This window comes from Garra rufa, chromosome 1 (assembly GCF_049309525.1).
Source record: "Garra rufa chromosome 1, GarRuf1.0, whole genome shotgun sequence".
Lineage (NCBI taxonomy): Eukaryota > Metazoa > Chordata > Actinopteri > Cypriniformes > Cyprinidae > Garra > Garra rufa.
The window spans coordinates 84,979,460-85,001,856 of NC_133361.1; the positions used below are offsets into that span (position 1 = coordinate 84,979,460).

A 22,397-nucleotide genomic window follows, 5' to 3' on the forward strand; every position below is an offset into this window, starting at 1 on the left:
AATTTTAATACGTGCTTTTTTTTTAGCCCATATAAAAGAACTAAACCAACCATTTAATTTCCTAATGGTTTTATGTGTGAAGTTTATTGGAATCATTTGGATGGGGTAAAGTAATCTTGGGAGAATATTCATCTTCAGAAGGGACATCCGTCCCAGCCAAGAAATAGGAAGGACATTCCACCTTTCTAAATCATTCTGAATTCGTTCAAAAAGTGGAAAAAGTTTGCTTTATACATCTGTTCAAAGGAGGGAGTAACATTAATGCCCAAGTATGTTAAGCCCTCAGGAGCCCATCTAAATGGAAAGGGTGGTAATGTTTGGGGAATTTGTTTTAAGCCACCTATGGGCATTGCCATTGACTTATGATAATTAATTCTATATCCTGAAAAAATGCCAAATTTGTCAATCGTGTCTAAAAGAGCTGGGGTAGAAGTATCAGGATTCACCATGAATATCAAAATATCATCAGCATATAGGGCAATCTTATTCTGGCTATTTGATACCATTAACCCACAAATTTTACTATTTGTTCTTATAGCCTCTGCCAACGGTTCAATTATCAAAGCAAATAGAAGAGGCGAGAGAGGACAGCCTTGTCTCATCCCTCTTCCAACTTTAAATGTAGAGGAGCGACATCCATTAGTGAGCACAGCACTAAGAGGTTCATTATACAATAACTTGACCCACTTAATAAATTGTTCACCAAGACCAAATCTATGTAACGTATAAAATAAGTAAGGCCATTCGATGCGATCGAATGCCTTTTCCGCATCTAGTGAGATCACAAGACCATCTATTGATTGCTGTTTAGAAAATTGTATCACATTCAACAGGCGACGCATGTTATTGGCAGAGTTACGTCCTACAATAAAGCCTGTTTGGTCATCCTTTATTAGAGCAGGTAGAAGGCCTTCTAACCGTGTTGCTAGAATTTTGGAAAGAATCTTCAGATCTACATTCAACAGTGAAATAGGTCGATATGACGAACAGTCCTCAGCCTGCTTGCTCTTTTTCAAAATTAAGGATATATTTGCCTCTCTCAGGGACTGTGGTAAGCGGCCTTTTACAAATGAGTCATTAAACATATTTAGTAAGGGGTCAACTAATACATTTCTAAATTCTTTATAAAAATTCACTACTAAGCCCATCTGGGCCTGGTAACTATTGCTTTCTTAGTTGTCTTCTCTCATTCACAATTTCTTTATCTCTTGCTGCTGTTTAGACTGAATTGATTAAAACCTGTCCACCTTCTTTCTATCAATGATTCTAAATAATTCAGCACCATGTTTATACATAATCTCTCCCATCTTTTTTTATTTATTTACCACTGTTCCTTTCAGCCCATCTAACATTATCATAAGGTCTCTACTGTCTGTCTCCCTGGTCATAACCTAAAGATATTATCACATAATATCTAGGTCAGCAATGGTTTCTTCATCATCACTCGTGCCTACTTGATCTGGTTGGGTAAAAAAAAAAAAACTGTTTGGACCAAGTATTTAAAACAAAGACTAAATACAATTATAATTGTGATATGAGAAGTACTTCTAAACTACATTTAAAACTAAACTTCACCTTAAGGATTGATTTCAATGTCATCCAGCCCTTTCCCTTGCAGGTCAGACAGTCTTCCTTTTTCCATTGCTATCAACAGTTTGCTAACTTTTGCAAGCTGCAGTGTACTCTCTGGAAGCCGATAGAATTCCCTGTGGACCCTTATATCATGTTCTAGAAAGGTAGCAAGTTGATCCATTTCATTTTCTTTCAAGTTTAGTACTGTTGACAAAGTGGCAACTTGTTTCCTCAATCTTGTTGAGGTGAGTGACTCTGGGTTTTTTGCACCACATTGTTTTGAATACTTGCGGAAGCAGTCAGAGCCTCTGTAATGGGAAAGCACACATGGCCGTGCAAACAAGTACAAATTCTCTGTGTGGACTTGACACTTATTCCTGTTTTTAATGAGGAGGTCCATTGCAGCGATCATGTCAGGTGTGAGAAGCACAGGCACCATTTGTGACCTTTTGCCTCGAATCTCAACTCTGTCGAAGTACTTTGCAACCTTCCTCTCAAACTCAGTAAGGCCCGTCATAATGTCAGGATTCAACTCGGTACGGTTTCTGGATGTGAAAGCCTGGAGTTCCAGTTTTGAAACTTCCCCTTGCCTTCTTCTGTTAAATAGTAGGGGAGAGCGGGGCACAACCTAACACTTTTTGAATTTCGCGGTTTATGTAAATCCACTTGGGGTTCAGAGTAAAATTTTTATCCAAGTTATTTTCGCACTTGTCTAGTACAAATATATCGCTTTGTTTCATATTTACAGTGTATACGTTTTTCGTTATTTACCTCAAAAGAAAGGAAGTGAAACGTGACAACATGCCCCGTAGGTGGGGTACATTGTAACATCTGAGGGGCACGTTGTAACACGACCATATGACAGCTTAAAATGTTATCTGATCGAATGAAAAAAATATACACAACAAACTAAAATATTTTGTCAGTAAAATACATTTGTTAACTTTTTCAAATGAAGTAATGACGGTTTTTTTTTAAATAAAAATGATCTAATTTTGGAGTTTGACAATGAACACATCACAACAATGCTTTGAACGGCCCTGATCGCAACACACAGCTGTACAGTAGTTCAAAACAATGTGGAAACACATTTAGACATTCAGAAAAACACTCCGCTCCCTCCACACACAGCTCTCATAGAACACGAGACAAATAAACCTGCCAAAATGCTTTACATTTCTTGAAATAATAACTTCTGAACATTAAACATTGATTGTCAGCCTTTATTCACCTGTTTCTTGTGATTTCTTATCAAAATCCTTAGTAGTAAATAGTGTAAACTGCACCGCTAATGTCAGAGAATAGCATAGTTTAATAACAGCGGGGAATATTGTAACACAGTGTTAAAACGTTCCCCATCTGCGCCACTGGAGTTTCAAAACAGGTTAGTGTCTTCTGCTGGTTTGCGAAGCATTAATAAACTATCTAAACTGATAAATAACAAATTGGAGATTAAAATAATAGCAGATTTGTCTAATTTTAAATGAATACTAAAAACTGAAATGAAAAGTTTACTTCAGCCAGAAATGTACTTTTACTATGGTAAAATAAATATTCAGCGATATCTTCAAAAGGCTTTTGAATTTTGGCGCTCTTTTTTCTCTGCATAGTGTTGCTATGGCAACTAGTAAATACCGTAAATTTGGTTATGCTAGCATGTGTGGAAACATTTAAACCACGTGTGTTACAATTAACCCCGCGTTAGGTTGTGCCCCGCTCACCCCTACCACCTGCGTCACTTGTGCAAGATTCCCAAATCTTGTGCAAGATTCCCAAAGCTTTTGATGTTGGGGTCTTCCTCAAGGTCCATCATGCACTTAGCACGCTCAGTAGCAAGAAACTTGTGCAGCAGGTGCACATCCTGTGTAAAGGGCAAAACATGTGTTTTATTCCATTTGGCTTGATGAAGTGTACCCAGTGCAGCACTTGAAATGGATTCCGCCCATCTTTTCTCATACAGAGTGGCGAATTGCTTGGCAGACTCTGCGACGACATTGCGATTTGCAATGATGGCATTGCATTGCACAATGCCTGCAACCTTAGCCAAACTGTGACCTAATTTTAAAGCCAATGATGGGATTTTATATGAGTTGGTATCCAAGTCATAACCAGCAACAGATCTCACTGCTTGTATCACGTGGGGGAAATTACTGGGCATAACAAGGTCTTCAGTGGTCTTCAAAGGTGTTGTAGCTCTTGCAGCTATCAAGAGTCTTGCCATCTCTCTCATTTTTTGCCGTATGTAATCATTTCTTTTCTCATTTGGTTTCCTGCTATTGTACGTTGACTCGCCAAGACTAAGGATGTCTCTTTCACTTCTTACAACTAAAGAAATGTCATCCTGGTTAATTTCACAAGCAATCTTCCAAACAGCTTCATGAACTGTTTCAGCTTTTGGTAGGTCAATGTGGATCCGTTTTCGCCCAACTCTAGTCTCCACCTCAACAGACTTCTGAGGGCAGTTTCTGACATGTCTCCAAAGACAATCTCTTGCATAGAGTCCTTGACAAAACTTGCAGTGACTGAAGTCATTAGATTGTCTGACTCTAATGGGTCTTCGACAAGCAACCATTTCTCCATCACCACTGCTTGCCACTGTGGCATTATGGTTAAAGTTTCCCCTCTTCTTAAGAGAGCGTAACAAATCTGTTCTTTCGGAAGATCTCTTATTAAAACTGAAAGCTTTTGCAACATCAGGCTGTGTACTGTGAGCGGATTCAAGGTGTCTTGCCAATTTAGAAATGGCCTTACTACAATAAAGACAGTATTGTTTCTTGTTGTACTTGCTTCGTTTTGCTGTGTATGGCAATGAAGTGACATTTATGGAGCTGTGCGATGTCTTCTCTGATAAACTGTCACTGCAACTTATCCCTGAACTACAATGGCCGCTGCTCATCTTTGAGGAACTAAAACTTCTCTGCTCCTTGGAACTGTTGGTACTATCCGAACTGTGGGCTGTAGCCATCCCCAATGATTTTTCCTTGAACACTTTGTGGGGAAGATGATTGTCTATGATTTTTAGATCTCTACTATTAGAACTTGTGTCAGAGGAGCTGCCACTTGAATCTGGAACATAGTTGGCATCATCATAGTCTGAAGCATCCGAAGATTCATCAGTCATGTCATTAGAGATCTAAAGGAAAATGGAGAGAAAAGCATCTCATTCCATCAAGAAGTTAAACATTTAATAATAGCTAGAATATTGTTCTCCTAGTACCATCACATTGTGCATAACACAACACAACACTTAAACATGAATAAAAACATAAAATTAAAAGTAACATTTGAGCTTCTTAATATGATTTGTGTTTTACTATTTCATTATTGTTATCTAATGGTATTTATTACCTGGTCATTTGGGCTTGTTGCTTTTCCATCATGAACTCCACCATCATCGACTGAGGGAGGTCCAACCTTTGATATGATTAATAATTTTCATCAAACAGAAATGTTCACCCCAAGTTATATCCACTTAATGCTTATTGTCGCAAATTCATATCACACTGCTTCCATTCAGACTGCAGCCCAGATAGCGTATGTTTTCCCCCAATACCAGTTTGTGCATATTTGATACGTACCTAGGAACCTGTTGTCAATTATTTGCATCATATCTATTCTACTTGTTATAGACAAATTAATAATCTCCACATAATTTAGCACCAGATTTAAAGCAAAAACAAATATCTTTTTAAATATAATTGTAAATACATTCAGATGTCATTGTTTCTCAGATTAACCATCTGAGAAACATTTATCTCAAGTCTTTGGAGTAAGAAATTAATCTACTCTTAAAAGGCTAGGCTAATTTATGTTATAGAAATAATGTTCTTGTAGCATTCAAATACTAAAGATAAATACTTTTCTTATAATTACAAGATGTTTTGATTTAGGCTTGGATGTACATACTCACAGAATCATTAATTCTGGTGACCAAACTCAAAGTCATCTGTCTCTCTCTCGCAATTCTCTCTTTTTCAGCCTTCTCATAACGAGCCTCACAACAATCATGATGACGCTTCAGATTTTGCAGACGCTGTTTTACTCTAAGCTGTTCAAATCAAACTTCATGTGTACAAACCCGTAGTCTCACCTGGAATTATACACTATTTCCTAACAGTAAATATTCACATTAGTTAATGAAGAAAAATAACTTGTAGCTGCTGTCTCACCTGCTCTGCAGTAAGTACATTATGGAAGCATGCAATTCCAGTGGAGTGGTTGGCCTTAAATGAAAAGAAGAATAAATTTGTTATTTTCAGTTACAGTACTAAAATACATAATACTAATTATGAAAATCATTTTGGTTCATAGGTGAACATTTTGATGCTCAACCTAACCCTGAGGAAAATTTACTTACATGTTACAAACATTGTGTCATATGATAGAGATGAAATTGCAACATACTGAAGTTTTAAAAAAAATTACAAAAATGTTTGTTGTAGCAAGGTAAAAAGGGGTGTAATTTACATGAGAACCAAAAGAATCATGTAACTTTAAAAAAAAATCCAGAGTAAATGCATAGTAACCTGTTGGAAGGATGAACTGGGTCTCTCGCTCACTTTTTGGTCTCCTGAATGTTGAGTCTGGATCATGCCACTTGGTGTCTGTGTTATACCCCTGAAAAAGGGGAGAAATAATCACAAGAGTGATACGGGTGTTTCCTCACTGAAAACTTTAGTGTTATATTTGCAACAATAATACATTTTACAAATCAACAGATGTACATCTTTTACAATAATAAATTTAACAGATCAACGGATCTACAGCAAATAGTAGTTTTGTAGGGTATATGGCTTTTTCAAGTCACAACAGCATACTTTATAATTCACTGGAACATATACTAATTTTGTCAATATAACTTTAGCTGTCAATCATGCACAAAGTAGCTTTAGCTCAATAAACAATAACGTACTCGGTTACTTTCGTAACCTCGGTTCCCTGAGATACGGGAACGAGTACTGCGTCGTAAGACGCTTATGGGAAAAAGCTCCTTTTTCTCCTGAGACTGAAGTATTTCAATAACGCAGTGTAACTGCACGACCATTGGTTTGTGCAGTGAGATGAAAACAAACCAATGGCTCGGCAGCGGAGCTGCACGAGCCTGTGGCAATGATTCGCGCCCGAACGCGCCAAAAGGGGCGGAGAATTCGGCTATATAAGCGTGCATTTCGCCACAGGATCTCAGGTTCTTCGACTGAAGCGACGACTGAGTCGTGCAGCTACTTAGCAACGGCAAGCAACGCAGTACTCGTTCCCGTATCTCAGGGAACCGAGGTTACGAAAGTAACCGAGTACGTTCCCTGTCGATACTACACTCGTACTGCGTCGTAAGACGCTTATGGGGAACCAGTACAATCCCGCCGTTGCTAAGGTAGAGGAACGACTGTATGGCCCTAGCACAGAATGGGCTAGTAGGAGCCAATTTGCTCAATCAGGATAACCTAATGAACATTCCGTTCCAAGGAAACCGATACACTTGGAAACTCCCAGAGGCCAAGTGCATACATAGCAATACTGGTAACAGAATTCCTCATGCAGAAAGGACCCTAGTCTGCAAGACAGGGACATCTAGATTATAAAACCTAGCAAATGTGGACGGTGAGGCCCAGCCTGCCGCCGCACATATTTCTGCAATGGATACTCCGCTGGACCGGGCCCATGACGAGGCGACGCCTCTAGTCGAATGGGCTCTTACCCCCATGGGACATGGCAGACCCAAAGAAGAGTAAGCCAGCATGATAGCTTCCACTATCCACTTGGATAGTCTATGTTTTGTGACCGAGAACCCCTTGGTGCGGCCTCCAAAACATACAAATAGCTGTTCTGACCGAACGCTCCAAATAACACCTCAATGCTCTCACGGGGCAGAGGGGATTAAAGCCTTGGTCTTGCTCCGAGGGGGGAAGTGCCAAGAGAGAGATAACCTGGTCTCTAAACGGTGTTGAGAGACTCTTAGGTACATAGCCGCATCTCGGCTTGAGGATGACTTTAGAGTCATTTGGCCTGAATTCCAGGCATACAGGATTTATGGATAGAGCCTGTAGGTCGCCCATACGCTTGACTGATGCCAGTGCCAGCAGCAGGGCAGTTTTTAGCGTTAGAGGTCGAAGGTCAACAGACTGCAGCGGCTCAAATGGAGGGCTCTTCAGAGCTCTCAGTACTGTGGGTAGGTCCCAAGTAGGAACTGTGACGGGGCGAGGAGGGTTGAGCCGTCTCGACCCCTTCAGAAAGCGAACGATTAGATCGTTCTTTCCCACAGACTGACCGTCCATAGGGTCATGAAATGCCGCTATGGCCGCCACATAAACCCTGAGCGTGGAGGGAGAACGTCCCTTGTCCAACAGCTCCTGAAGAAATGACAAAATCATTGATATGTCACACAAACTCGGGTCTGCACCGCGGGTGGAACACCAGGCGGAAAAGACAGACCACTTGAGTCCATAGAGTCGCCTGGTAGAGGGTGCTCTGGCCTCAGAAATAGTATTTAAAACGGTCTCGGGGAGATCTAAAGGCTCCCGTCGAGAGACCAGACGTGCAGCGCCCACAGTTCTGGTTGGGGGTGCCAAAGCGTTTTGTTCGCCTGTGTTAAGAGATCTCGTCTCAACGGAACAGGCCACGGTGCTGATGACAGCAGCCGGTGGAGATCTGGGAACCAATGTTGGTTCTGCCAGAAGGGGGCCACTAGCAGGATTTTGAGTTTCTGTTCCCTGACCCGCCTGATTATGTGTGGTATCAGGGCGATCGGGGGAAAAGCATATAACAGGAGATTGGGCCAGTCGTGGGCCAATGCATCCTGTTCCTTTGAAAAATAAATTGGGCAGTGACAATTGTCTTTTGAGGCGAAAAGGTCTACCTGAGCCTTGCCAAAGACCGCCCATATTTCCTGAATCGTCTGGGGATGAAGCATCCATTCGTCTGAGGAGACGTTGCTCCGAGACAGCATGTCTGCTCCCTGATTCGGCCTGCCAGGCACATGAGTTGCTCTGAGCAAGCGAAAGTTGCGCTGAGCCCATCGTAAAAGACGTTCCACTAATGTGAAGAGGCGTCTTGACGAAAGACCTCCCTGGTGATTTATGTACGACACCACCGTCATGTTGTCCGAGCGGACTAAGACATGGTGTCCCTTTAAGACTGGCAGAAGTGTATGGAGGCCTAAACACACTGCTAGCATTTCTAGGCAGTTGATGTGAAGGCGTTTTTCGGCTTTCGACCACTGGCCGAATGCCGGCTGGCCATCGCACAGAGCTCCCCAACCTGAGTTGGACGCGTCTGTCGAGACCATTTTCCTTCTGCACGCCATGTCCAGGGAAACGCCCTGTTCCATCCAAGGAAGACTCTTCCAAGGAGTCAGAGCTGTGACACAGGTCTGATCTACCCTGATGCGCAGGCGTCCTAGACGCCAGGCCTGAGGAGGAACTCTCGGTTTCAACCAGTACTGCAGAGGGCGCATTTGAAGTAGGCCCAGCTGGAGTACCGGAGATGCTGAAGCCATAAGACCCAGCATCTTCTGAAAAGCTTTGAGAGGGCGAAAGGGCTCCGATTTTGAAGGAGGCCGCGAGCTTTCGGATGGCCTGAGCTCGCTGCGGCGCAACCATTGCCTTCATTTGAATGGAGTCGAAAACTGCTCCCAGGAACACAATACGTTGGCTGGGAGACAGAGCGCTCTTGGCAAAATTGACCCTGAGTCCTAGGCACTGTAAGTGGCTGAGGATCACGGATCTGTGATGTATTAGCTCGTTCTCTGACTGGGCCAGGATGAGCCAGTCGCCGAGGTAGTTCAAGACGCGGATTCCCTTCTGCCTCAGGGGGGAAAGAGCCGCGTCCATGCACTTCGTAAATGTGCGAGGAGCTAGAGACAGTCCGAATGTATAACCTCGTTCTATTATGCCCATAACCCATTTTGACACCCCGGGGATGGCTTTCCAAGCCTCGGCCCGTGTGTTGAGGGGTTGCATTGATTTGAGCGGATGGGTGCCGCTTAACAACTCTGGAAGAGGAAATTTGCTCTCTTTTGAAAATGTTTGTTTTTTATTTTTCCCGCTATCACAGCGGTGAGCTGTAAGGGCGCTGACAGAAGGGGCCCGTGAGTTACAGCTGTATTTTTTACAGTCACACAGCACTCTGTACCCAGAACAGAACGGGGTGTTTGGAGGCTGACGAGAGCCGTTTTGAGGGCTTGTCCGGCTTGGGCGAGACTTGACCCTTTCCTCTTCCTGTCCTTTAAATCAGGAAGACGCTGGAGGCGCCTGGTCCAACACAATCTTGGGTCGGGGTCCCTGACCTCTAGGAAACGGGTAGCGTCTGGCCGAGCGGGAGCGCTGACGTGGCTCCGCCTGGGGGGCTGGCTGAGTAGCAGGCCGGGCGGTCTTTGCAGGCTGCTGAGTCGGAGCCGGTTTAGGACAACTAGGAGCTGTTGCAAAGCTTGTGCGCTTCGGCAAGAAGTGTCGCATGGCCTGGGACGACTTCTGAGCAGCGGTGAAGCGCTCCGCGAACCCCTCTACTGCTGGACCGAACAGACCGGTAGGAGAGATGGGGGAGTCAAGGAAGGCGACCTTGTCAGCGTCCTTGATTTCCGTCAAGTTAAGCCATAAGTGGCGCTCCAGCACCACCAAGCTGGCCATCGATCTACCAATCGCCTGTGCCGTCATCATAGTTGCATGCAACGCCAGGTCGGTCACGCTGCGTAACTCACGGAACGCAGCGTCATCCATACCAGCCTCATCCATACCGCGGAGGAGTTTTGCCTGGTAAACTTGGAGGACCGCCATAGAATGCAGTGCTGATGCTGCCTGTCCAGCCGAAGAATAAGCCCGTCTAGCAAGGGCTGAAGTGGTCCTGCATGGCTTGGACGGGTGAGTTGCCTTTGCCTTCCAGCCGATGGCAGTGGGCGGGCACAGATGCGCGGCCACAGATTCATCCAGGGGGGGCAACTTGTCGTATCCTCTTTCTTCAGCGCCGTCGACCGTCGTGAGGGCGGAGGAAGAAGAGGTACGAAGGCAGGCGGAGTACGGAGCACGCCAGGATTTGGAGATTTCACCGTGCACTTCAGGAAAGAACGGTGAAGCTCGTTGACGAGGGGCTTGGCGGCGACCCGGCAAAAACCACTCGTCCAATCGACTCCGTACAGGCTCCTCAGGAGGAGACCAATCCAGTTCCAGCTCTTCAACAGCTTTTGATAAGACGCGGAACAGCTCGGCGTCCATACCAGCGCTGGCGGTGCTGGATTGACCAGATGGAAAGGGGGCGGGGTCAAGCGGCGAGCCCGACATCTCTTCTCCATCAGATGCAGCCAGAGACATACTGTCATCCATGGCTTCCTCCTCACTCACTCCAAACGAAACCAGATCGCTCGCAGCAGCCGAGGGATTTTGGTCAGGGTGAATAAAGAGGACAGGAGATTCCTCTTCCTGTGGTGAAGGTGAGGCACGCGGGGGATCAGCCGGCGTGAGCTCACCAGTCACTGTGCGCTGAGTCGCTCTGCCCCGCTGCTTTTTCTTCACAGGCTCTTGTGAAGAAGAAAGCGGGAGGGCGCGAGGGGCGGGGCCGCTCTCTGAAAAGAAAGCCAGCCGCGAGCGCAAAGAGGCGAGACTCATGTCCCCGCAATGGGAACAATCTGTCTCAGCGAGCGCAGCCTCGGCATGGGCGGAGCCCAAACACGAGACGCACCCAGCGTGACTATCAACAGCGTGCAGAGGGGCTCTGCACGAGCGACAGAAACGCCGTGGCATTTGCAACAACGCCAATAAAATTTGCTCTTTTGGAATAAATAAATAAATAAATAATTTATATGAAATGCTTATTACTAATACTGAACGCATGAGCTTTTTAACCTTAAATATTTTAATATACTCACATCCTAATAATTTAATAAAACCTTTTAACCCATAACAGTACAGTCAGTATTTTCTTTAACCTGTCACATTCTCCTCGACAAAATAAATGTCGTCCCGACATTACCAACATTCATCTTAAACAGTCTCTTATGCGCTAGACCTAGAAAATCATCTTCTGTGAGCCAGTACTTGAGCAGAGGTCAAAGGTCACAGCTCAAATACAGTCAATGCATTATCCACAGTCCATATCTGTTGACCAACAGTTCAAATAAAGTCAACTCGTTATCCACAGTCCATATCTGTTGACCAGCTGTATAAACAGTCCATAAGCAGTCCTTTCTCATTGAGGACTCATTTCTCTATTGATCAACAGTCCATCAGGCTCAATGATCTGTATGCATTGCCTGCAAATTGTCTCTTGCAACAGTCTGTAAAATCATTCAAACCTGTCATCTCTATAGCGTTATACTTTCTGAGGTCCATACATGCATGGTGGCTGAAGCTAGTATTGGTGTGGTGATGGCAACCACGGAACCAGTCCTGGTGCAGGGTAGACAAGGAACAACTGCGGTTGTGGCTGGATACTGTACAAGGAAGGGCTACCAAGCTGATCATAGGTGATACGTCTTGGAGGGTGTCTTTCTCTTTGTGGCCGCTGGTAGGCTGGGTCCTCAGGTTCAGCAACAGTAGTTAATGAAGGAAAGGCCCTTGGTGGACGATCATCAGGCAGATTTTCATCAGACAAGTTCATCTCTTCAGCAGGTAAGTTCATCTCTTCAGCAGGTAAGTCTTTAACGGTTGTTGTCCCCTCCAACTGCTTCTCAACAAGGAGCTGTGCTGGTAGCATATCAGGAACTGTCTCTTTCAGTGGTGGAGGCCTGTGTTCCGACTCTCTCGCTGATTCAATGTCTGTGGGGACTTGTAGCGGCTCATGATGAAGGTCATATTCATCCCCGCTGTCTTCATCAGAATCAAGAGATTGTGATGTAGGCTGATGTCTCCTTTTTTTCTTACTTGTGTCCTCATTAGTCATTTCTGGTTGTGTCTCAAAAGGTAAGTGGTCACAGGACATGAGCAGATTTCTGTGCAGAACTCTGGAGTGTCCCCTACCCTTTTCTGGTCTCACTTCATAAATCGGCAGGTCTGAACCCATTTGTCTCACTACTGTGTGAATTTTATCTTCCCAATAGTTACGGAGTTTACCGGGTCCTCCTCTTAGTGTAAGGTTTTTAATCAGAACTCGCTCGCCAGGCTGTAGCACTGCACTCCTAACTTTGGTGTCATAGTACTTCTTACTTTTTTCAACATTTTTCTGAGCATTTTCATTCGCAATAACGTATGCTTCCTCCATCCCTTGTTTCCATTTCTCCACGTACTCTCGTTGGTTACTGGGACATGTCTCTGTGCACAATCCAAAGAGCATATCAACTGGAAGCCTGGGTGATCTCCCAAACAGAAGATAAAAGGGTGAATAGCCAGTCACTTCGCAACGGGTGCAGTTATATGCATAAACTAGTTTGTGCAGAGACTCTTTCCAATTGGACTTTTGTGTCTCAGTGAGTGTCTTTAACATTTGCAACAAGGTTCTGTTCATACGTTCCACTTTACCGTTACCCATCGGGTGATAGGGTGTTGTTCTGGACCCCACCATGCCACTGAGTTTCTTTAACTGATGGAACAACTGATTTTCTAATTCTCCCCCTTGGTCATGGTGGATGCAGACGGGGAACCCAAACTTCAGGGCAAAGTCATTGAAGATGAGATTTGCAGCAGTTTTTCCTGACTTTGACGTGGTGGCATAGGCTTGCGTGAAACGTGTAAAATGATCAACAATAACAAGGATGTACTCGTATCCACCTTTGCATCTGTCAAGATGGAGGAAGTCTATGCATACCAGTTCAAATGGCTGTGTTGTCACAATGTTTGTCAGAGGAGCTCTTTTTCATGGCTTGGCTTTTTCTGTTTGACACAGCTACAAGTTTTAGTCACATAGTGCTCAATGTCAGATTGCATATATGGCCAGAAGAATCGGTCACGGACTAGTGATACAGTGCGGTCAGTACCTTGGTGTCCCATGTTATTGTGCAACTCTTTGTACTGCTCTGGTAAAACTAACTGCTTGTGGGCAGTAGTGATTCTGTACAGAATGCCATCACTGTCTATTGTCAATTTGTCCCATTCTCGGAATAAGCATTTTATCTTTGGGCTGAATTCTTTTTGCTCCTTAACTGGTGGTTTGGAACCAGATAGTTTGAAATTGAGAACAGGATGGATGACCGGATCAGATTTTTGTGCTTCTCTTATCTCATCTTTTGGAATCGAGCTGATGGATGCAGCAGTTGTCTCACCTTCAACTGATAGTGACATAGATGCAGCTGAGAGTGACCAAGTTGCGACATACTCTTCCTGTACCTCACCTGCTTGTATCGTGGCAGTAATAGTGTCTGGTGGAAGCTCTTCAGAACATTCTCTCATCAGTGACTCTACATCCAGTGGCATCATTGACAAAGCATCTGCATCACTGTTCTCTCTGCCCGGCCTGTACTTGATTGTAAAGTGGAAATCAGCTAATTCTGCAACCCACCTGGAAGTGGTTGCGTTCAATTTTGCAGTAGACAGTATGTATCTGAGCTGATTGTTATCACTGTACACAGTAAATGTCGGAGCATAGTATAAATAATCACGGAACTTATCAGTGATTGCCCATTTTAGAGCTAGAAATTCTAGATTGCCAGAGTGATAGTGATAGTTCTTCTGAGCTGAAAATCACATCTCAACCATACGCTGTCCAAAGCATTGACCCGCCTTCACGCGGCAAAACAGAACGTGTTGTTGGCCCGCACTGCTGGGTCAAATTGCGCTTCCCAAAAACAGATTGGGTCAAAACTGACAGAAGAAAACTCTAAGCCTGCTCTAAGCTCTACCCACGGGGATGGCTCGACAGTCTCGCACAACGCGAGAGCCTCCGTTTCGCCTGTGTAATTTGGGGCCCGATGAAAACTGGGTCCGACCCGGTGAAGAAACCCACGACCAGCCCGGCTGGCGCTACCTGGAGAAGGATCGTCTGTTTATGCGGCCGTCTCCTCTTCCAATCGCCAATCTCGCTGTCCATTGTGAGAATGGACGAGAGCCAATCGCGTCACTCGCCGTCCATTGTGAGAATGGACGAGGCGCCAATCGAATCGCTCGAGCTCCATTGTTGAGAGCCACTCACCGTGCTTAGTTTCATTCTAAGTCAGGTTCAAAAATCAGATGAACGGAATATAGGATAACTTTTCAAAGTATGTAATACATGTTTTCTACTTTCCTCCTCTCTGATTACAATGTTCTCAATTGGTAACTCGTTACGCTTTTGTCCGTCGTTTATCCGTGTTTGGCGTGCACAAACTTTTGACTCGCGAATTGCCCATAATGAAACACCGTTTAAATGTAATCTAACTTTCTAAAGTCTATTTACCCGTTCTTAAGTTCGATTTAAATGGGGGAAAAAACGCGTTTCAGCTGTAAGTGCAGTCATTCCTTATGACAATTTACCCTGTTTTTACTATAGTGAAAGCGTATTAACCATTTTGTGTTTTTTGGCTGATCGATTACAACTGTATGAACACAGTCTTACTACAAATGAAAATCTGAATGAACAGCAACAACAAAAAACGTTGTGCTTGTGTTTGTCGTCATTTACCATGGCTTTACTATAGTGAAAGTGTAGTAATCATGTTTTCTTTTCATGACTTGCCTATAATCTCACATATTGTGCCTGTAATCGTACTTATTAAACTCAGTTTACTCGTTCTTTAAGTGTAAACACAGTCTTACTATGAATAAAAATATGAATGAAAAAAAAACAAGTCCATTTACCATGCTTTTACTATAGTGAAAGTGTAATAATTATGTTTTGTTTCCATGATTTGCCTATAATCTCACATATAAAACACCATTTGCCTGTAATTTTGCATAGTAAACACATCTATTCTATTTAAAGTTTGATTTGGATTTAAAATATGTTTAGTTGTAGACATTGGCATTTCTAATTAACATTTAATGTGATTTTGCTATGTGTGAATGTAGTAATCAAGTTTTGTGTTGGCAGATGGATTACTATTTATATAAACACAGATGTAAGTGCTACAAATAATAATTTAAATGAAAATGCAATGTTATATAGACATCCCTGACAAAAATTAACCATGGTTTAAGTAAAGTGTACTTACTATGTTCTTTGTTTTTGTTTGTTTAGTTTTTTTCAGATTGATTATCATATGTAAAACCACAGCTTTTAACTATCAATGTACTTTATTTTACATTGTCATTAATACATGCTATATGTAGTTACTATAGTAATAACAGTAAATTATGCATAATTGGATGCAACTAACTGTAAACCAAACAAAACAATAATCTTATCCCTATTGTAACTGCATGTAGTAATTTCATATTCAAATACTTATATGTATAATTGTAGTGTAACACCTTTAAATGTGTAACCTTGTTTTGCTTTATTAGCAATAAAATAATGTTTCATTGTTGTAATGGGTGCCATTATTTAGTCAGCTTGAATATATATCGTTGTATCATTATAAAAAAATTAAAAACATTTGTGTAGTTGTCCAATACCTGCAAAATGCACATTACTAACTATTATTTCCCTATTATATTTAGATGAGCACTAAGCCAAAAGCCACAAGGTCTTGGGTGATGGCGAGTGGATGGCCAGGTTGAGGACTTTTGCCAGCTCTGGGGTTTGTCCGTCTGGAGGCAACAGACCAGCGCCACGGCAGCGGAAGTGGTACAACCTCTACCAGAAGGTAAAGTTACCTGTATCTCATTGTAGAATATGTATGTGTGTTTAATGTTTTTGAAAGAAGTGCCTTTTGCTCATTCAGCCTGCATTTATTTGATCAAAAATACAGAAAAAACAGCAATATAATTTGTACTGCATATTTGTATTATTATTTTTTTTTTTAATGAAAACTGTGATACATTTTGCAGAATTCATTGATGAATAAAAAGTTTAAAAGAACAGCATTGATTTCTGAAAAAAAAACTTTTGAACAGTACTGTATATTTGTCACGATGCAGGCAGGAACACACGAACAACGATGTAAATAAAAGACGTATATTTAATAAATCCAACGGAATACAAGCAGACACAGGAACAGCAGGGGAAAACATCCATATAACATTAAAGACCGACAAGAGTACTGGGAAAACACACACCTTAAATAGACAGACTAATTACAAACACAGGTGCAGACAATAAGGGAGAAACCAAAAACACTCAGAACTGCAGGGGAAAATGGGAAAAACCAACAAAAAAGTCCGGGGGTGTGACATTACCTCCCCCTCCCGGAAGGCACGTCCTCGTGCCGACAAACAGACAAAAGGAAACAGTACAAAGTCTTAGGAGGGGGCTTAGGTGGAGGACGGACTCCCGGGAGGAGGACACAAGATGGAGTCCAGGGTGGTGACGGAGGGAGGAGCCAAGGAGTTGACAGGAAGGGGCTGGAGCAGGAGGAGCCAGGTGGGACCCAGAACTCAGCCATGATGGAGTTCCAAGGTGGAGCCGATGGAGGGAGGAGCCATGGAGGAGGAGAGGCTGACGACTCCATGGGGCCGACCGCCGGAGGCGGAGCAGGTGGTGGGAGAGCCCGATGCGGAGACGGAAAGCCGAAGATCTTAGGTGACACCGCGGATCCGGAGGGCCAAGGCGGAACCCAAGGCTCTGGCGACCAAGGCGGAGATGGAGATCCGGAGGTCCGCGGCGGAGCCGGAGCGACAGAGGGCCGAGGCTGTGCCCGCGGGAGGGAGGAGGTCCAACGAGCTGGTGGGACGGAGCGACGAGGCACAGCCGGAGGAGTATAGTCCAGAGGCGAAGGTGGGGCGACGACTGACCAGGGCGGAGCCGGAGGGACGATGGAGCCCGGTGGAGCTGGTGGACCGACGGGCGACAGCGGAGACGAGGGAGCAGAGAGCCGGGGTGGAGCCGCAGGGTCGGAGGGCCGAGGCGGAGTCCAGGACTCTGAGGCTGGAGGCGATGGTGAGGGATCTTCCAGCCATGACACCGATGGACATTGGCAGTCCCGCGGCGAACCCACCGCACAGATGGTGGGCTGAGGGTGAGCAAGGGGACAGACAGCAGACAACGGGGATTCATGAAGGCTGGGCGGAACCAGCGGTGACTCTGGATGGCTGGGCGGAACCAGCGGAGATTCAGGCTTAGGCAGAAGAGGGAGGGTGGGAGGGAAATCCAGGCAGATGGGTATTTCCGTGAAACAGTCAATTAAGTCCCCAGAGTGCTCTTGCTCACCCCCAGTGGCGGTGCAGTGGACGGGGCTCTCTACAGCCCTCTCTTGCTCCATGAAGCACTCCACCGTCGCGGATGTAATGGCCGGCTCACGCACCTGATCAGCAGTTTTGACCCCGTCTGCACTCCATACTGCTGTCGCTCCGGGCTCGGGCTTTCCGTCTGTGAAGGGCTCATAATCCGCGGGTCGGGGTGGCTGGCTGGGCTCTGGGTCCGGAGTGGCACTGGCCAGTCGCCAGTGTCCACTCCACAAATGCGGCGAAATCCGCTCGAGGGCCATCCTCGGACGACGGCGCTCTGCACGACGCGTTGAGGCTAACGTCATAGAACGTACAGAGCGCGTCGTCCGGGTAACTGGTGGTGTTTGCTACAAGCTGGAACATGAATGTGTAACCCTCGAGCGGTAAATCCCCCTGCTTCAGCCCGAGGAGGATGAATTCAGGACGGAGGAGGGAATCCATGGGGGAAAACACTACGGAAACAAAAAGACTGAAAAACTGAATGATAAACAAAACGGGGTGGAATACACAAAAAATACGGTCGGTCTTTCTGTCACGATGCAGGCAGGAACACACGAACAACGATGTAAATAAAAGACGTATATTTAATAAATCCAACGGAATACAGGCAGACACAGGAACAAAAGGGGGAAACATCCATATAACATTAAAGACCGACAAGAGTACTGGGAAAACACACACCTTAAATAGACAGACTAATTACAAACACAGGTGCAGACAATAAGGGAGAAACCAAAAACACTCAGAACTGCAGGGGAAAATGGGAAAAACCAACAAGAAAGTCCGGGGGTGTGACAATATTGTTACAGAAGATTTTCTATTATATTTCTAATGCTGTTCTTTATTTAACTTCTTAATGATTTCTAAAATGATTGCTAAATATATTCAGCGTTGATGACAGAAATAAATAAAATTTAAAGTATATGGAACTGTAAATTTAAACTGTATTAACATTTAATAATATTATTCATGTTTTTTGTATTTTTTATTTACCCTCTGGTGCTCTTCGTTTTGCAGTCACACGTGTGCTCTTCGCAGTCAGAAGTGACCGGACACCTATAACGCATCCTGTAATTTTTTCAGTAAAACCATTCAAATTCATTTTTCTTTAATAATATTTTTTCTTTTTTCTTTTGCATTTTGAGAGGGTTTTGTGGTAATAATGAATATTTATGCTGTAATTAATATCCATTTTTTTGCCATTGAGAATAATACAAATTTTTATTTTTATTTTTTTTACATTTTTTTTTAATGAATGCAGTATTTCAAGTTGAAATAGAGACTCAGCCATTCAACACTAATTTTTGAAAGCAGATTAGTGCCATCTGTTGGTAAAAAACGAGAAAAACATCTGTAATGGCAGGTGTAACTTGATGGCTGTATAGTTCTCTACAAAGCAGCTTGTGAATTGCCTAGTTGTTTTTAGACAATTGATTCAGCATTTTTATTAGGTTGAATAGTTGAACATACATTTAAACAATCTCAAAGACTATTTCTTATCCAGTTTGGGATAGTTTTTTGTTATAAATATGATTTGAAGTGTTAATTTTTTTGTATATGCAAGAGAGTGTGTGTCTTTTGCACTCTGGATATGTAATTATTTTATACATATATTTTTTATTTTACATCTTCTCAATTTGCTGTGTTTCAGTTCATTTGTGCGTGTGTGTGGATGTGTGAGAAAGAGACAGAAAAATTCTGTACATTTTTGTATTTTTGTCGATGTCCCATTCATTTCCTGTGGTCGGTCATTTTTGACCAAAGAGCACAATTTTTTTTTTTTTGGAATCGTGCACTCATTTTTTTATGTGTGTCCATAAAAGTCACTAGATTTGGTACCGTTCTGATGAAGCTGTGATTTATTTATTTTTTTTAAATTCAAAACCGAAAATGTTTTGGTCAAAAGTGACCGAATAGAGGTGAGTATATTAGTGTGTGTTTTTGTCTGAAGTTGACAAAAAAAAAAAAAAAAAAAAAAAAATATATATATATATATATATATATATATATATATATATTTTTTTTTTTTTTTTTTTTTCCACTTCACTGTACTAATAATGTTGTTCATTTAATTTTTTTCTTTTTGTTTGTATTTTTCTCACAGGCTTTGCATAGTGCTGGTGTGCTGGACAAAGTGGACAGCCTTGCGGAGTATCTTGTGGAGCTCAGGAATCAGCCATCTCTGGTCAGGTCAGTTTCTCTACTTTTTCTTCTTGACCTGTCATATGTTAACACTACCACTTGTTTTGTTTTCTCATTTGCCTTGTATTATATGCTCTCTCTGCTTTGGTGAGCAATATAGTTGGCAGAACCTGCTGGATTACGATAAGAAGAGAGTGATGTTTGCTGCCAGACACCAGAGCAGGCTGGACACAGGTTCACTCCAGGGGTGGAGATCCGGAAGAGGCGTACATTGACCACCATTGCTCCACTTGCCCAGTGGTCAGATTGTTGTCGCCTGATAGAGACCATTTCAAGCTCTGTGCCATCCATAAGAGTCCAAAAAAGAAAGGGGATAAAGTTTTATTTATGTGCATTGTTTTCTGCTTTCTGTTCTTTTGAACTTGCAATGAATGCACTAGTGTCATGGACATTAAGACAGTTTTATTTAATAGTATAGTTTTGTTATCTGTTCTTTAGCACTTTCAAAACATGCACAGGAGTCATTAATATTTTAAAGTTTTATTCATTTGTATTGTTTTGTGCTTTCTGTTCTTTTCACTTGCAGTTAATGCACAAGAGCCATGGACATTGGACGTTTTTATTTATATGTATAGTTCTGTTTTCTGTTCTTTTGCACTTGCAAAAAAATACACAGGAGTCATGGACAATAGAAAGTATTATTAAGAGATATTATTCTGTTTTCTGCACATGCAACATAACTATAAGAATAAAAATGTAAAAAAAAAAAAAAGAATAATGAATAATTGGCTATGACTGATTGAAAAATAAAAGTTTGTTCATGATTAAATAACTCTTTTTGTATGTCTTTGTTACAGTATCATTAAACGGTTATAGGCCCTTTTAAAAATGTTGATAAATTTGGGGATTATTTAATAAATAAATTTACTATTTTTTGTACTAAAAGTGTTAAATATATTTAAAGAGCAAAACCTTTGAATAAGATATCAATAATCAGTAATATAAATCTAATAAAATATTATTTTTGTAATTTCAGAAATAATTTCATTCATTTGGACATCATTTATGTGATAATTACTGATAAATAAAACATGGATAAAAATGGAGTGTGAAGAAGAAGCAAAGATGGACAATATGGACAGAGGTATAAAAGGGCATATAAGAAGAAGAACACTGAAGGTAAAGCCAAATTTGGACAATGTTAGGAAAAAGACTAAAGCAAATATGTATAATGTGTTAAGGAGTTTGGAAGGAGGGGAAAGTGAATAATGTGTTTTAAGTATTTAATTTTAATTTTATTAATGCTTTTAATGGTTTTTAATTGTGTTACTTTTAATGTAAGAGGCTTGATGAATGTTTGGAAATTTGAAAAGGTTAAGGAGCTGTGTAAAAAACAAAACTTAATATTTTTACAAGAGACAAACTGGAAAGATGGTATAATGGATGATTTTAGAAGGAAATGGCCAGGGCATATATTTTATAATAATGGAGATGGAAGGATGGGAAGAGGAGTTGCTATTTTAGTCAAAAAAGATATAAGAAATGATCTTGAAGAAGTATATAACGACAAAGAGGGGAAATGTTTAGCCATAAGAATTAAAGAAAATAATATGACTTTATGTAACATTCATGCTCCAGGAGCAGAAAAAGAAAAGAAAGATTTCTTTAACAGGATAAAAGGGCTAATGAATTCATGGGGAGAAACTATTTTAATTGGTGATTTTAATACTGTTTTTAATAGAATTGATTTAGCGAATGGAATGGTCTTTAAAAATGACAGTGGGAGAAAAGAGTTGGAGAAATTAATGGCTGAGCATGAAGTAGTAGACATATGGAGAGCAAGAAATGAGGGAGTAAGAGAGTATTCAAGAAGACAATTAGTAGATGGTATTTTAAAGCAAAGTAGAATTGATTTTATGTTATGTAAGAGAAAACTGGGTGATTTTATACAGAGTGTTTACTATAAAGAAACAGCGATGAGTGACCACAAGTTTTTATTTGTGAAGATTTATTTTAATGAAACAGAAAGAGGAAAAGGGATATGGATTATGAATACAGAAATTCTTAAAAAAGAATCTTATAGGAGAGCAATAGTGGATATAATAAATGCTGAAAAACACAATGACATGTATCAGGAAGATAAACGAATATGGTGGGATAATACAAAATATGCAATTAAAAAGTATACTATTAATATTAGTAAAGCAATACAAAAGGCAAAAACATATAAAGAACCGGAGATAAGAAAAGAATTAAATGAGAGATTAAATCAAGAAAAGGTAGATGTAGAGAGAATACTGATTTTGGAGGAGGAATTACGAAACATAGAGGAAACTAAATGTAGAGGTGCAATGGTCAGAAGCAGAGCAAAATTTACCGTAGATGGAGAAAAATTTACAAAGTTCTTTTTCAGTTTAGAAAAAAGTAAGGCTAATGGAGAAATTATAAGAGAATTAAAAAAAGAAAATGGAGAGGTAATAAAAAAAACACAGGACATTCTGAAGGAAGTTAGGGACTTTTATGAAG

At 42.0% G+C, this 22,397-nt stretch overlaps 1 long non-coding RNA gene across 1 annotated transcript in view; it reads left to right on the forward strand.

Moving 5' to 3' along the window:
* LOC141339888 (uncharacterized) overlaps positions 1-20,653 on the forward strand; it is a 34,455-nt gene extending 13,802 nt beyond the window's left edge. Inside the window, exons 3-4 of the long non-coding RNA XR_012356461.1 lie at positions 16,065-16,210; positions 19,834-20,653. This is a non-coding gene — a long non-coding RNA (uncharacterized lncRNA). The remainder of the gene's footprint in view (positions 1-16,064; positions 16,211-19,833) is intronic.
* The last annotated feature ends 1,744 nt before the right edge of the window (positions 20,654-22,397 follow it).